General features: G+C 40.2%; 1 non-coding gene and 1 pseudogene across 1 annotated transcript; both read right to left on the bottom strand.

The window, feature by feature from the left end:
- Nucleotides 1–1,496: 1,496 nt before the first annotated feature.
- Nucleotides 1,497–1,602, bottom strand: LOC148548077 (small nucleolar RNA R71). Its single transcript, XR_015897917.1, has one exon. It is a non-coding gene; the product is annotated as a small nucleolar RNA R71 (small nucleolar RNA).
- Nucleotides 1,603–11,125: 9,523 nt separating this feature from the next.
- On the bottom strand, nucleotides 11,126–11,733 carry LOC148548076 (uncharacterized; annotated as a pseudogene).
- Nucleotides 11,734–17,221: the final 5,488 nt, after the last annotated feature.

Raw genomic sequence — 17,221 nt, 5'->3', positions numbered from 1 at the left:
GGGTGGAACGGAAGTATGACCCTCTTTCTATTTGAGTTCTTGTATAACTTGGAAAAGCTCTTTACTTGAACAACAGCTTGAAAACATATTCTCCTAAATTTTAATTATCTGGATTTAACGGGATACGTGACATATAATCCTTTTATTTTTTGGTAATTAGAGTTTTTATGGCATATAAACTGGAATTTGATCATCACACTCTAATTTGAATTAATTGACCAAGGAATTGGCAGTTGATGAAAACTAAAGGAGACTAGAAAGGTCTAAGGAATTAGGGTCTAGTCACATATAGTTTGCCATAAATTAAATCCTACATGATTAAAATAGTTAGTAAGAAAAGTTAATCCGGAAAAATAGATAACTCTGAAACCTTAACTGCTTTCTCCATACTTTATTTCCAACTTCTTTACTTGCTCTTTTAATATTCTTTATATTGTTTAATGTCTTTTAAAATCTCAAACATTACTTTCTGTTTGCCTAACTGAGTAAATCAAGTAACCATTATTGCTTAGTCCTTCAATCCCATGGGATCGACCCTCACTCACCTGAGGTATTACTTGGTACGACCCGGTGCACTTGCCGGTTAGTTTGTGGGTTATAAATTACCACACCAAGTTTTTGGCGCCGTTGCCGGGGATTGATAGTGATTAACAACTCTTAGTTGTTTGATTGCTTAGATTAGGTGTTTTAATTTTAATTTTATTTAAATTTTGCTTATTATTTTCGAAAAAAAATAAATAGCATTAATATTTTCCTTAATTTCTGAAATTAAGTTTGGTGTCTCCTAGTTATTTTTATTTCAATTTTTTCCTGTTTATTCTCCCTGTTAATTTTCGAAATTTTTTGTTTTATTTATTTAGTATATCTATTTTATTATTTTGCACATGATACCTCACTGGGACTTCTTTGCACTCTGACGTAGAGAATCCCATCTTTTCTTGTTTTCTGTCTATTTATACGCAGGAACAAAAACAAGGAACCTCTGTTAGACTTTGATCCAGAACCTGAAAGGACTTGTAGGCGACGTTTACAACAAGCAAGACTTTGCAAGGCTGCAGAATCCACTATGGATCACAATAATGCTGTTAATGCTAATGTGGTAAATCTGAATGGGAATGAAGAACAAAGGAGAGTGCTTGGCTCTTACTCTGCTCCTACTGCAGATCTTTATGGAAAAAGCATTGTGGTGCCTCCTATAACTACGAACAACTTTGAGTTGAAGCCACAATTGGTCACCCTGGTGCAACAAAACTGCCAATATCATGGTCTTCCCCACGAAGACCCAAATCAATTTATTTCTAATTTTCTGTAGATTTGTGATACTGTGAAGACAAATGGAGTGAACCCAGAGGTGTACAAACTCATGCTCTTCCCGTTTGCTCCGAGGGATGGAGCAAAGCTATGGCTAGATTCCCGACCCAAGGAGAGTTTGGATACTTGGGACAAGGTTGTTACTGAGTTTCTTACAAAAATTTTCCCACCAAAGAAGCTGACTAAGCTTAGGGTAGAGGTTCAGACCTTCAGGCAAAAGAATGGTGAAACTCTTTATGAAGCTTGGGAGAGGTACAAGCTACTGACTAGGCAATGCCCTCCAAACATGTTCTCTAAATGGATCCAACTAGACATATTTTATGAAGGCTTGGGTGAAATATCCAAGATGTGCTTAGATAATTCTGCAGGGGGTTCATTGCACAAGAAGAAGACACCGAAGGAGACTATTGAGCTGATTGAATTGGTTGCTAGCAACCAATATTTATACTCATCTAACAGGAATTCTGTGAACTCAGAGACTTCTCAGAAGAGAGGTGTGTTGGAAATGGAAGTTGTTAATGCTATTCTTGCTCAGAACAAGCTTATGTCTCAGCAAATAAATTTACTTACTCAGCAGATGGGTGGCATGCAAGTCTCAGCTATCAACACCCAAAATCCACCTCAAGGGGTCTCTTATGACATGACAGATAATTTTGTACAAAATGAGAATTATGATTATGCTCAATATTTTTCTGAATAGGTCAGATTACGTAGGGAGTGGTCCTAGAAATCCAACAATGATCCCTATTCTCAGACCTACAACCAGGGGTGGAGAAATCACCCAAATTTTGGGTGGAGGGACTGATGAGAGAAACTTTTGCGTGGTCTAGAAATTTGCAGATAAATCCTCGTTGCAAGTATAGTTTCTAAACCTTCAAAAGTCCTTTCATACAAAAGTTTTGGTTGTCACAAGTAACAAACCCCTTTTAAATTGATAACCGAGTATTTAAACCTTAGGTCATCTTCTCAAGGAACTGCAGGGAAGTATGTTCTTATTATTGGTTATGGAGATTGTAAATTGGGGTTTCAAGAATGAGGAACAAGTAACTTAATGGCGGGTAAATTAAATGGCAATTAAAATAAATAAATAACTGCAAAGCAAACTTTTGGCAAGGTATGAGAAATTGGAAGTCCAGACTTAGTTATTCTTATCAATAACAATGAAAGTTGAATCTTAATTCCACTTAGTCAACCTTTACTAAAGTAAAGGAAAGTCAAGGGACTAATTAGTTTGGTCTTCGAATCCTAATTATTTCCTAAGAAAAGGTTGGGATTATTGAAACTCAGTTCAATTAGAAAAGATAACAGTTATCAATTATGTTGAGATAAGATAACTCCTGAGTTACTGCTTTCTTAACCAAGATCAAAAGAGAAAAAAGTAAATCTGCTGGAATAAAAATGCCTTCAGATGTAAAGCAACAATAACATAAATTAAAGAAAGTAATCATGAATTGAAATACCTCAATTAACATTAATAAGGGAAATTATAATCTAACATGAAGAGTTCATAAACTAAATTGGAAGAATAAATAAAAATAAAGAACCTGGGATTGAGAGTTACTCCTAAAACTAAGAGAAGTCCTAAATCCTCAGAGAGATAGAGGAGAGAACCTCTCTCAAAACTAGATCTAAAACATGAGAAGTAACTAAATTTGCAAACTCCCTTGAATGGATGCATTCTCCCACTTCATAACCTCTGGTCTATGCCTTCTGGACTTGGATTTGGGCCAAAAAGGGCTTCAGAATTCGCTATGAGCGTTTTCTGCAATTTCTGGTGCGTGGCCTCTGTCACGCGTCTGCGCGGGTCATGCGGTCGCGTCATTCGGAGCTTTTCTTATCACGCGGTCGCGTCAGTCATGCGGCCGCGTCACTGCTTCTTCGCGCTTGGCATGCGATCGCGTCGTCCATGCGATCGCGTGGATGCCAGTTTCTTCAAGGACTCCGTTTTGTGCTTTCCTTCCATTTTTGTATGTTTCCTTTCCATCCTTTGAGTCATTCCTGCCTTAGAAGATCTGAAACTACTCAACACACTAATCACGGCATCGAATGGAAATAAAGGTAATTAAAATAATTAATTTTAAAGCATAGGAAACATGTTTTTCACATACATCGCATAATAAGGAAGGAGAAGTAAAATCATGCAATTAATATGAATAAGTGGGTGAAGGATTAAATAAATCACTCAAATTAAGCACAAAATATATCATAAAATATGGGTTTATCAACCTCCCCACACTTAAACAATAGCATGTCCTCATGCTAAATCCAAGGTAAAGAGTAAGGTGAGATTAAAGTGGTGGAATGTTATGCAATGCAACCTATTCTAAATGCAACTACCTAAATGAGTCATGCAATTCTAATTTATTCACTCATATATAAAGCTTACATGTAGTTAAATTAATTCACATTCTCAAGAAATCATATATATACATAGCCAACCCTTAAATAATAAAGCACTTTTGCAAATAAGATGGGAAAGAAAAATATTTTACAAACTTGCAAAACAATTAGTAAATTAAGCATAGATATATGTTGATGAGTTATTGAACCCTCACTGGATTTTGTGTTTACTCTCTAGTCACTCAGTGTTTATTGGGTTAATCACTCTATTCTTCTTTTTATTCTTACTTTCTATAACTTTGTTCTTCATCTAACCAATCAACAATTATAGAATATAGTCATACCAAAAATCATGAGGTCTTTAATTAAGGTTGTAATGGAGCCAAGGTAAACGTAAGGATATATGTATAAGGCTAAGTGAGCTAATAAGTGAATCCTCAATTAGACTAAGATCTCACCTAACATACATACTTAGTAAAACAAAGCTACTTTACCTATTTTCCCATCTTTTTCCACTTTTGATGTTACATACTCATGTTTCAATTTTTATTTTTATCCCATGTGCATTGCTTTTATTTTTGCATTTGGGGAATTCTTTTGTATCCCCTTATTCATATGCTTGAGAAATAAATAACTCTTTTTTTTTGAATGCACATGGTAATTCTTTCAATTTGATTTCTCATGAGCATCCTTCCCAATAATTGTCATTTTGATTTATTTTTGTTCTTTTCAACTCTTCTACCTTTTGTTTTTGTCATCCATGTTCCCAATAGGTTTCCCACATTTTAAACTATACAAGATTTTCTATCTTAAGCTAACCAAGGATTCAACTTGGGATTTTTATTTGTTTTTCTGCTTAAGGCTAGTAATGTGGTTTATAGAATAAGAAAAAGGGATTTTAAAGACTCAAGGGGGCTAACAAAGGTGATGTAAAAGGTAGGCTATTTTTGGGACAAGTGGGTTAAAATCAAATAATGGCCTCAAAAGTAGAGCACGTCCCTCCAAAGCGTGCGAACAACCCATTCCCAGACTCTTTTGACACTTATCTTACATTGCCAAAAGCTCCTGAGTACAAGCCTAAAATGCCATATCCTCAGAGACTTCAAAAGGAGACCAAGGACAAGCAGTTTTCAAAGTTCTTGGAAGTCTTCAGAAAGTTGCAAATCAATATTCCTTTTGCTGAGGTTTTGGAGCAAATGCCTCTCTATGTCAAGTTTATGAAGGAGTTGTTGTCAAAGAAGAAGCCTTTAAAGGGAGATGAGACAGTGGTCCTGACCAAAGAATGCAGTGCCATCATTCAGAATAACTTGCCAAGGAAGATGCCGGATCCAGGGAGCTTCCAAATTCCATGCACCATTGGGCGCACAACCTTTGAGAAAGCATTATGTGATCTGGGAGCAAGCATCAATTTAATGCCCTTGTCTGTGATGAAGAAGCTGCAAATCCAAGAGGCACAACCCACAGGGGTAGCATTATAGATGGCAGACAATTCTATGAAGCCTGCATACGGATTAGTGGAAAATATCTTGGTCAAAGTAGGTAAGTTCTTCCTCCCAGCAGATTTTGTGATTCTTGACACAGGCGAGGATGAGAATGCCTCTAAATTCTAGGAAGACCTTTCCTAGCCACTAGAAGAGCTCTAATTGATGTAGAAGTGGGTGAATTAGTGCTCAGAGTGCATAATGATCAACCGGTCTTTCATGTCTTCAAAGATATACATTCAGCAGGTAAATAAGAGAGGTGCATGCAGACTGAGCTTATTGATCCAAACCTTCAAGAACCCCCTGATGACGGACAGCAGAATCTGCAGCTCAAACCTCCTTTGGTGACAATCAATAAAATTCCTCCTGATATCAAACCTATGTTTAGTGTCGAAAATGCATCATCCACCAAGGAGGAGGTTCCCAAAAAGAAGAAAATACCCAGGGGATGGAGAAACAAAAAGATCCCTACTGAAGGTTTCTCCCCAGGAATGAAGGTGGTGTTGACTAGGAATCCAGTATGGATTTATACAGTAAACAGAATTCTCTCTCTGGAGCACATTGAGCTAATTTATGGAGACACAGAAAAGAAGTTCAAAGTAAGGGGTGAAGAGCTGAGCCCCTATGATCCTCCTCCTTAGAGGAGATGACCGTCAAGCTAGTGACGGTAAAGAAGCGCTTGTCGGGAGGCAACCCGATAATTTCGTATCCTTAGTTATTTTTCATAGTAGTAGTTTTCTTACTTGTTTGATTTTTATTGAGTTTTTACTATTTTTCTGATGATGCAGCTATTTTATAACAGGAACCGAACACTTCAGGCAACAAAAAAAAAAAAAAGAGCACACAACGCGCAAGCGTCGCTGACGCGTACGCGTCATGTGTGTGCATGTGAAAAATTAAATTGGACAGAGAGTTGAGCAGGAGTGGTGCTGGGAGCACAAGTCCCATCACGCGTACGCGTCCCTGACGTGTGCGCGTCCTTTCCCCAATTGGCCATCCACGCGTGCGCGTGCATGACGCGCACGCGTCATATGAAAATTTTGATTCCCATACCATGCGAGCAGAGAGTTGTGCGTGCGCGCGGCCACCTTCGCGCGATTCGCACAAAACCAAGTCCACGCGTACGCATCCCTGACGCGTACGCATCATCTAAACTTAACGCAATCCACGCGTACGCGTGCCTTACGCGTACACGTCACATACGACGTCCAAATTAAACCCCTTAGCGCCTGAATTCAAATTATCCACCCCCAATCCTAATTCTCTCTCGTTCTTTTATCCTTTTATTATTCTTTCATCTTACTATTTTTTTTATTTTCGGTTATTCTTTGCTTGAGGACAAGCATTTAAGTTTGGTGTTGTCGCTTCGCTGATGTTTTTTTTAAAGCACTAAAGGGAGATGAATGCTCTTCATGGAGGAATGAGATGGCCACTAACATAACTAAGGTGGTTGAGTTCCTTTCATTCTATTTCTCTTCCATTCTTATTTTGTTGTTTTCTGTTTTCTGTTGTTTTGTTTGCATGATCATTAGTACTTTCAGTTCTTAGAATTAGTTTCATTCTGTTATATGTCTCATGTACTGCTCACTAAACTTGAATCCAAAAAGAAAAAGAAAAAGAAGTGATATATTGCATGAGAAATTGAGTTTATATTGAAGAGTAGTCTTATTCACTTAAATGTGGTGGTATTTTCTGTAACTCTGAATGCATGACATGAACAGTGCATATTTAAATTTGAATCAAAGAATGTTGATGTACAAGGAACAGGGATTTAGAGAATTATTATGACTTCTCTGAAATAAACAAAAATTTAATCCTTGAAACAAAAGAAACAGCATTGAAAAAAAAAAGGTCCAAGGCTAGTCAGGAGGATACTGGTGGACACAGGAGCAGACTCAAACATCCTTTTCAGAGGAGCCTTCGATAAACTCAGACTCCGCAATGACAATCTCCAGACACACCGCAACGGGATCACCAGACTCGGAGACAACTTCCTTAAACCAGACGGCTCCATCATCCTCCCCCTCACCATAGGGACGGGAAGCCAAAGGAAGACAATCTTATCCGAGTTCGTGGTCCTCAAAGATTCCACTGCCTACAACGTCATCCTCAGAAGAAAAAGGATCAACGACCTCTCTGCCGTCATCTTCACAAAATACCTCCTCATGAAGTTCACAGCAGATGACGGCTCCATCGGAACAATTCACGGAGATCAGGAAATCGCAGTAGAATGCAACAACACTAGTTTAGCCCTACAGAAAAGATCCCACAACGCGGCCGGCATATCCCTGGCCGACCTGGACGCCCGATAAGACGGACAACCCAGACCAGAGCCAGAAGGAGACATGGAGAAACTACAGATAGGAAAAACAAAGAGGAATACACCTTCATCAACAGGAACCTCCCATACGATCTTAAGGAAGATCTCTCACACCTCCTAAGACAGAGCAGAGACCTTTTCGCATTCACACCAGCCGACATGTCAGGAATATACCCCGACCTAATGTCCCACTGACTAACCGTAGACTCCAAGGCCAAGCCCGTGACACAAAGAAGAAGAAAAATGTCCACCGACTGAGCAGCCGAGGTCAAAAAGCAAGTCAAAGCCCTCCTCGAAGCAGGCTTTATCAGAGAACTACCCTACACAACCTGGCTAGCTAACGTCGTGCTAGTAAAAAAAGCCAATGGAAAGTGGCGAATGTGCGTCGACTACACGGACTTAAACAAAGCCTGTCCCAAAGATGCCTTTCCGCTCCCAAATATTGACGGATTAGTAGACGCCGCATCCGGTCACCAATATCTCAGCTTCATGGACACATACTCCGGGTACAACCAGATACCCATGCACCAACCTGACGAGGAGAAAACGGCCTTTATCACCCCCGACGGCACGTACTGTTACACAGTCATGCCTTTTGGTTTGAAAAACACCGGATCCACTTACCAAAGACTCGTCAACAAGATATTCCAAGGCCTATCCGGAACCAAGCTCAAAGTCTACATTGATGACATGCTTGCCAAGACCGAATCCGGTGAGCAACTCATCAGTAACCTCGAGCTCGTAATGAACACCTTGAGGAGGCACCGAATGCGCCTCAACCCGACAAAATGCGCCTACGGGATGGAGGCGGGAAAGTTCCTTGGATTCATGATCACACAACGCGGGGTAGAGGCAAACCCCGAGAAGTGTAGAGCCGTCCTCGAAATGGCATGTCCGAAAGACCTCAAGGACATTCAGCAACTTACTGGCCGACTAACCGCATAATCGCGTTTTCTCGGCGCGTCAGCCCAAAAGGCAATCCCTTTCTTCAAACTCATGAAGAAAGGAACCCCCTTTCTATGGGAAGCAGAATGCGAGGAGGCATTCCAGCACTTCAAGAAAGTCCTAGCGAAACCTCCGGTCCTCGCCAAACCCCAAACGGGAGAGAAACTCTACTTATACCTATCAATAACGGAAGAAGCACTCGCAGCAGCACTTATCCGAGAAGACGAGAACAAGACCCAACAACCCATCTACTTCATAAGCAAAGTCCTACAAGACACAGAATCACGCTACTCACGCCTCGAGAAACTAGCCTTCGCACTTCTCACAGCCTCCCGACGTCTCCGATAATATTTCCAAGCCCACCCCATTACGGTCCGAACCGACCAAGTGGTCAGGCAAGTCCTACAAAAACCCGACCTAGCAGGGAGAATGCTAGCATGGTCCATCGAACTATCCCAATTCCAGATCAAGTTCGAACCTAGGAATGCAATTAAAGTGCAAGCCATGACAGACTTCATCGTCGAAATGACTCCAGGAAGCCCCACCTTTCAAACTTGGAAGCTACACGTAGACGACTCATCCAACACCACCACCGGAGGAGCCGGTGTGATACTCAAAAGCCAAAATGGAATCATAATCGAACAATCCGTTCGGTATGAGTTCCCAGTCACCAACAACCAAGTAGAGTACGAAGCTCTCCTGGCCGGCTTGACTCTAGCCAAGGAGGTCGGGGCAAAGATCTTAGAAGTATGCAGCGACTGACAGGTGGTTAGCTCCCAAGTCAACGGAGACTACCAAACACGAGACCCCCTGCTCCTACAGTACCTCACCAAAGTAAACAAGCTGAAAGATGAATTCGATCGTGTCACCATACAACACGTCCCCAGGGAACGAAATGCAAGGGCAAACCTTCTATCGAAACTGGCCAGCACCAAACCAGGACAAAGTAACCGGTCGCTAATTCAAGAAGTCATCAGAACGCCGTCTATATCAACCACAACCGACACCGTCCTACCAGTCTCCAACCAAGAATCATGGACCTCTCCTATCCTGCAATACCTCCTTAACGGAGCACTACCCGAAGACCACAGGGAAGCAAATCAGATAAAAAGACAAGCCGCCAACTACACCGTCGTAACAGAACGACTATACAAACGAGGATTCTCGCAGCCCCTACTCAAATGTGTCGAGCCTGGGGACACGGAGTACGTACTCCGCGAAATCCACGAAGGCTGCTGCGGCCATCATGTCGGAGGCAAAACCTAGCCTAAAAGGTTATCCGAGCTGGATACTTCTGGCCCACGGTTATCAAGGACTCAATGCAGCTGGTAAAAACCTGCAACAAATGCCAAATACATGCCGACTTCCACCAAGCCGCCCCACACCAGCTCAACGCCATAACGGCGGATCGGCCATTCGGAACATGGGGCGTCGACCTCGTAGGCCCATTTCCCACGGCGCCCGGACAACTCTGGTATCTCATCGTCGGCATAGACTACTATACCAAATGGATCGAGGCTGAGCCCTTGGCATCCATCACGTCAACCCAATGCCAAAAGTTTCTGTGGAAACACATTATAACATGGTTCAGAGAAAAAGTTCAGAGAGTTCCTGGAAAGGCTGCACATAGCCCAACGTTTCAGCTCTATAAGAACATCCCCAGACAAATGGACATGTAAAGTTCGCAAATAAGATAATAGTCAAAGGGCTCAAAAAACAACTCGACGAAGCTAAAGGACTCTGGACTGACGAGCTCGGGTCGGTCCTCTGGTCATATCGGACCACCCCCTAGAGCTCTACGGGGGAAACTGCTTTCCGCTTGACATACGGGATGGAAGCCATCATTTCCGTCGAAGTCGAGGACCCCAGTCCCAGAAGAACCATTGGAGGTAACGATGAACAAGAAGAACGGGACCTAACGGACGAGATAAGATCCATAGCCCATATGCGAGAGCTGGCCTTGAAGCAAAAAATCAAGATAAGATACAATAACGACGTGATACGGAGAGACTTCTCACCTGGGGATCTCGTCTTACGATGGAACGACATCGGACCTTCACGCCCGGAGAAGGAAAACTCACCCCCAATTGGAAAGGCCCATACAGGATCAAGGCGGCTATAGGGAAAGGAACATACAAGCTCGAAAGACTCAACGGCGCCGAGATCTCGAGGACCTGGAATGCCGCCAACTTACGACGATATTATGTGTAGGCTCATCCCCGACCTTTAAGTTCCTCTTTCACTTATTCTTTTGCTTTACCTCTCCTTGTGCTTTATTTTTTCATAAGTGTTATTTTCGGGTACTCTTTCCTGCCACGTCGGAGGGTTTTAACGAGGCCCAATTTAATAAAAGTTCTTTAATACACTTATCCTGCTTCTCCCTATATTTTTGTAACGGGAAAGAACGAACGGCCAACATCGAGGACCGATCACCCTCGAGACCCAAAAACGGATATCCATAATACACGACTAAATGGCCTACCAGGCATGACTAACGAAAGCCAATGCAAACGGCTTACAAGATAAAAAGCCCGACCGGCCCAAAACAAAAATCTCGAAAATTTAAGAGTCAATAACATGGCTCAATAAAGATAAAACGGCTCGACCGGCCCAACCACATGAAAACGCAAAATATCCAAAGTCACAAACCGCGGTCACACGACCAAAACATCAAAAGAAAAAAGTACTGAGTACTTAAGTCGGAATAACACAATACATAAACAAAGCTCTACAAATCAAAAATACGACCATCCTGAACGGTCTTAAAAGCCCCCATAACAGATACATTGGCATCCGGAGCTAGCACCCGAGCCTGAGCCTTCATCGTCTCTTCAGTCGCCGATATCGCCCCCTGCACATCAGCCAGCAACACCGCTTTCTCCCCCTTTAGCCCCTCAACCTCGGCCGTCAAACCCGCCATGTCGGTCTTCAAGGTGCCACCTCGGAAAGAAGCACTGCAGCCCGGGATTCGGCGTCCGATGCCTTCCTCCACTCTTCCCCAAGTTGAGACAAAAGCGAAGTCTCAACTTCGGACAGACGAAGGATCTCAGTACTAGACTCCTCGGACGCCTTTACCGCCCTCTCCCTTGCCAACTCGGAAACTGCAAGCTGCTCTTTCAGCTTCGCCACCTTGGCCTGAGACTGACGCAATTTCTTATCCAGAAGACCCACCTGGGCCATCACGGGTTCGGCCTTCCGCACAATCATGGCGGAACGGAGGAGAGAGCGATAAAGCGACTTCGCCTGGAAAGTCACATCACACTCACGAAAGAACTCCTCCGTGCCAGGCATAAGGTGCTGGTCTATGAAGGCCGGAGCATCGAAACGACGATCCATCACCGACGGGACCACAGTATCCCCTTCCACTAGATTCTCACTGTCAACCTCCTCTGACCGCCTCCGCTTCCGTGAAGCACCCTCCGGCGAGACGACAACCACCTCATCGTCTTCCCCTGCTCCCAAACCGTGACCCGACCCTTGGACACCACCCTCAGTCAAGATAAGTTCCTCAGAAACAGCCCTCGTTTCATCGGCAGGGCGGGAAGTGAGAATGGACGGAGAACTATCAGAAGGAGTCCCCTGGGTCAGCAGAGCCTTCAGCCTAGCGAGAGTTGTCAGACCACCAACCATCTCAACTGAAAAAGAAAGAAAAGGAAAAAGCATAAGTCCCATGCTTGGTAGAGCGGCCACAAAGTAATAAAAAAGATAAAAACACACCGAAAAAAGTACGGCAAGCCTCGGGATCCCCCATAACATCACAAGGATGCAAAGGACGCTCCCAAAAAGATGCCAAAGGACACTAGCGATATCCCGATCTTCCGCGGACAAGCCCTCATAAGTAACCTTTGTCAAGTATGGCGGCCCAGCACCAAAATTCCAGTAGGTCGGGAACCGGCTCTCCCCCTCTAGTGTTAGCCAAAAAGGATGCTGCCCCTGAACGGGGTGCACCTTAAAAAATCCCCTCTTGAATTCGTGAAAGGAATCCTTGTAGAAACCAAATATACGACGATGTGGCTGAGCTCTAAAAGACATGTATCCCTTTTTGTGCTTTCCTTCCTTAGTAGGAAGAGTGCACAAGAAAAGGAAAAGGAAGACGTTAACCGAAATGGGAAGTTCCAAATACTCGCACACGAGCTCGAAAGTGCGAACGGCCGCCCAACTGTTCGGATGCAACTGAGACGGAGCGACGGAACACTGACTCAGTAGCGCCTGAACAAAGGGAGAAAATGGCAACCGCACCCCAAGCCTCGTAAACATAGACTTGTACATTCACATCCAGTCCGGAACGGTCGGCGAGTCTAAATTCAAATAACACACCCTCTCGTCAACCCCAGGGACGACGAGCTCATACTGGCGCTCGGTATCACTGCCCCCAAACACAGCCCCCTGGTCGCGAAGCCGCTGGAGATCTGTCTCTGTAATCCGAGACGGCGTCCCCCAAACATCGGAGGTCACCCAATAATAGAGGCGGGGGACACCCCCAGTCGGAATCACCAGAGCGACCACACCCTCCCTTCTCCATTGAGACATGCCTAAAATAGGAGGAGCACCACTATCAGCCTACCAAAAACTATACGGCAAAAAACTATGGAAGAAATGAAAAAACTCCACCACCTATAAAAAACTAAGCCTATAGTGGTGCTCATCCTCCCCCAAATACCATAACCCTCATTTTCGAAGAAACAGTGCCAAAAGTACGACCAAATGCAACTCAAATACAGGAAAACAAAAATGAAAGACATAGAGAAGGAGTACCAACCTTATAAAAGCCGCTGACAAAAGATGGAAGCAGGATAGAGAGACAGTGCAAATGCAGAGCCAAAACGTGCAGAAGAAGAACAAAGTAGGAAAAAGTGAAGAGGATGTAAAACTGAGAAGACTGGAAAAATGAAACGAATGAGGGAAGAGAAAGCAAAAAACCAAAACAATTGAAGAACGAAAAAACCAAAAATGTCCTCAACAACCAACAAACACAGAAAGGCAAAATTGAGAAGGCAGCCCAAGCGCTTCCCCCGCAATAAATGCCCTCTTTAAAATGCAACTGACAGCGCACATTGGAAAACCAAACGGGCGCAGGAAGACGGAAAGATCACACTAACTAAAACACGGACTACGAGGCTGACAGAGCCTACGAGCTAACCCATCTCAAGACCCGACGCGCCGACCCTCCGCGATAAGCAAGACCTGCCAGAAGAACCCTCCGGCGTACCAAAGAAGGCCACCAACGGCCGAAACCATATCCTCCAACGACGGAGACCGACCTTGTTCGCTGCTCTCCCACTGCAGGACAACTGTTACGGATCGGGCCCACAGATTCCACACCTGGAACGACCTCCGTACCTAGTTACTCGGGTCCGAACCACCTCACCCTTCCAGAAGGCCTGAAACCGGCCCACTAAAGCTCCTAACCAACTTTTGAATTCAAATACCTCCCTTATCTTAACCAGATAAGATAAGATAAGATAATTACCATCACCTATATAAAGGGGAGTCCAGGCCCCTCAGGTATGTCATTCACTCTACATACCTTATACATCTTAGATCTATTCTGACTTGAGCGTCGAAGTGTCTTTACAGGTACCACCCCCATTGCTCCAGTCAAATAATGCGGCATCCACCTCGACCCGCAAGTTCCCGATCTATCTCTCAACCCGTATCGGAGACTTCCAGTACATTTTACATTTTACTCTCTGATAGTTAAACAAGGCCTGAAATAATACAAAAAAGCACAGAAAATAAGGTAGGCCAATTATAAAAGATTCTTTTAAATAAATTTATAAACATTATTTGTTTAATAATAATAATAATAATAATAATAATAATAATAATAATAATAATAATAGTAGTAGTAGGAGTAGTTGTAGCAGTAGTAGTAGTAATATAGTAATAATATAGTAATAATTATTATTATTTAATTATATTCACTAATTAATTTAATAAGTATTAAAACTTATTTTTCTTAAGATTTTGAATTTAGTTAATTTTGCTAATAAAAGAATTACACTAAAAAGTTAGCTTATATAGGTTAATAATAAAAAATTGTGTCAAATTATTTAGGCGTAGCTGCTTTTAAAAATAATACTAGAAAAACAAAAATCTAAAATTAATTTATTTTATTAAACATCTATAATTTTATATATGTAACATCTATAATTATATATTTATTACATCTAATATTACTTATTTATTACGACAATAATTAATAAATACAAAATAAAATAAATTTAGACTAACTTTTATTATCTCGTAAACAATTTTTTTTTTTCATTCTGAAAATGTAGAGACATGTGGGGGGGGGGGGGGGGGGGATGGTCTAAGTAATTAATGCCATGACCATGGTTGAGGATTGAAAAAGACCTTGCCGCATTTTACATCCATGCACAAGTACTCTAATTGAGAAATATTTATTGAACATAACCCATTTATAACTAACATTAGTAAATACATCTTACAACAGGTAATGAATATTTAAAAAGAAATGAAGCAAATAGGCTGGATAATTAAGTGCATCCTATTAGGACTTGGTAAATGCCAATGACATACACTTGATATTGAAAAAGGAATAATTATAGTTTAACGGCTGCTATATATACATGTCGGTCATATTATGTCATTATTTACAAGTTATATATTTGAGCATGAAAGATTAGTTTTATGTAATTAAATAAGATTATATTAACATGGTAATAAGCTAACTATTTTGTGCATAAGCTGGCACAAACATTTACTAACATTTGGTAGTTGAAATGAGAGTTATTACTCTTTCTTCTCATATGAAAATATTCAATACAAAAAGTATACCTCCAACAAACAGTTATTTCAAATAGAAACATGCATACATGTGGTTCAAAAAAGCAGAACATCAGAAACTATAATTTTTGGGCAACTAAACAAAAGCCATCACATGCAAAGCGGATATCAAAATGAATCATGCATATGTGCGAAAAGAAACGCGGAATGGAAACAATTCTGTTGCTCCTTCCTAAAATACACACACCGTTTGTGCTTTGATTTTTCTCTCTCCACACTTCGGATATGTTTCAAAATTTTACTTTCAATAAAATATACACACACCCTTTTCTCTTTATATATATAACGTATTATACCTTATGATTTTGAGAACCGGACCAAATCTATCTCTTCGATCGGATTACCTGAAAAAAACAGTCAAAACATTAGTAAGCTAGTCAAATCAATTTAGATTTTATCAATTAATTAATTGATTTAAATTAATAAAATATAAAATAATATTTTAAAGAAATATATATCTTATACATAAATATAATATTTTATTATATCAGATTTGATCCTGATTGAATATTTAAAAATCTCTAACTCTACTATTTTAAAGATCGAGTCTATTTTCATAATTTTAAACATATGTTTTTTGTCCTTAATAATATAATTTATCTTATATTAATATTATTGATATGAGAAGTGGAAATAATTTTGTTTTTATCTATTTTAAAACTATTTTTAAAACTTAAAAGTATACATTGTCAGTTTGTAAAATTTAAACATTATTTTATGCATTTAGTACTGTTGAAAGAGAGTTTTAAAATAACGATTGAATTATCTTTAATTGATATCAAAATTATGGGTTCAAGTCGTAAAAAGATATTGATATAATTATCTGATTAGACTATACATAATACATTTTTTTGAATGTTTTGGTTCCCTTTCATTAGTAAGTAGGAAGCTTAAGAAGGTCAATGTAATTTGGACAATTAGAGAAAAATTACGATGGAGTTCACTGAATCTTAAGAAAAATTAGTATAGCTTTGTAATAGAGATAAAGAAATAATAAGTGTAAAGGAAGTATTGGTTAGGTTGCTACTGATTTTATTAGAGCCTTAAAACTGATTCTCTTAGAGTTGGCTAGGTTGCCTTTATTTAGCATAATTAGTTAGAATGCTATATAAGCATGTTAAGTTGCAGAGGCAATTGAGAATTCATTCTTATCATTCAGTAATATTAACTACGAGAATTTCTTTCAATTCTCTACTTTGCTTCTCTGTATCAAGCTATCGTTTTAGTTCATCCTTACCAAAATTCTTTCACTTTCACTTTCTTAAACAACAAAATTTTAGGTTTATTTCAAGGTTTAACCCTTCCTAACGGTTAGAAAGGGTTAAACCTTGAAATAAACCTAAAATTTTGAGCATGCTTTTAAAATAAAAAATATTATGAATATACTAAAAATCAATATAAAATCTTTCATCTTGTATTATATATATATATACATATATATTATTAAACTCAATTCTATTGATATTTTATATTTTAACATATAGCTATAATTATTTAAAAATAGATGTGTCCAAATTTACCAACCAAAATGAGTATGAACAAAAATGTAACCCAATTAATAGTGATGCATGAATACAATAATAGCAATGAGGTAAGCTACTCTTGTTTGCATCACTAGTCTATAAATAAAGAGAAAGAAATTGTGATAAATATTAATATATAAATTAAATAGAGCAAATTATTGTGTTGAAGAACCGACATAGATAGAAAACTACACCTTCTACATAGGCAAATTGGTGGTTGCCATGTGCTAATCCAAATATAGAATGGGAGCAACTTTTCAGCACTAAGGCAGTGATAGTTGGTTCATTTGCCTTCCACGGAGAACAAGTATCCAAACATTTGGACCCAAAAACAAAAGAATTTCACCAACTTGCAAGAAGTCATAGAGAGACATGTCTTTCTTGAAGTAATTCCTTTCGGTACAACTTTTTTTTTTCTTTCTTACTTGAATATGACTTTGCAAAATTTTTTAAAGTGTTTATATTGTTCAAAAATACTAATAATTTGTTTT

This window comes from Arachis ipaensis, chromosome B8, assembly GCF_059453495.1.
Source record: "Arachis ipaensis isolate K30076 ecotype BB chromosome B8, ASM5945349v1, whole genome shotgun sequence".
Lineage (NCBI taxonomy): Eukaryota > Viridiplantae > Streptophyta > Magnoliopsida > Fabales > Fabaceae > Arachis > Arachis ipaensis.
The sequence above is the reverse complement of the archived record's forward strand: the minus strand, read 5'-3'. Positions and strand labels throughout refer to the sequence as shown.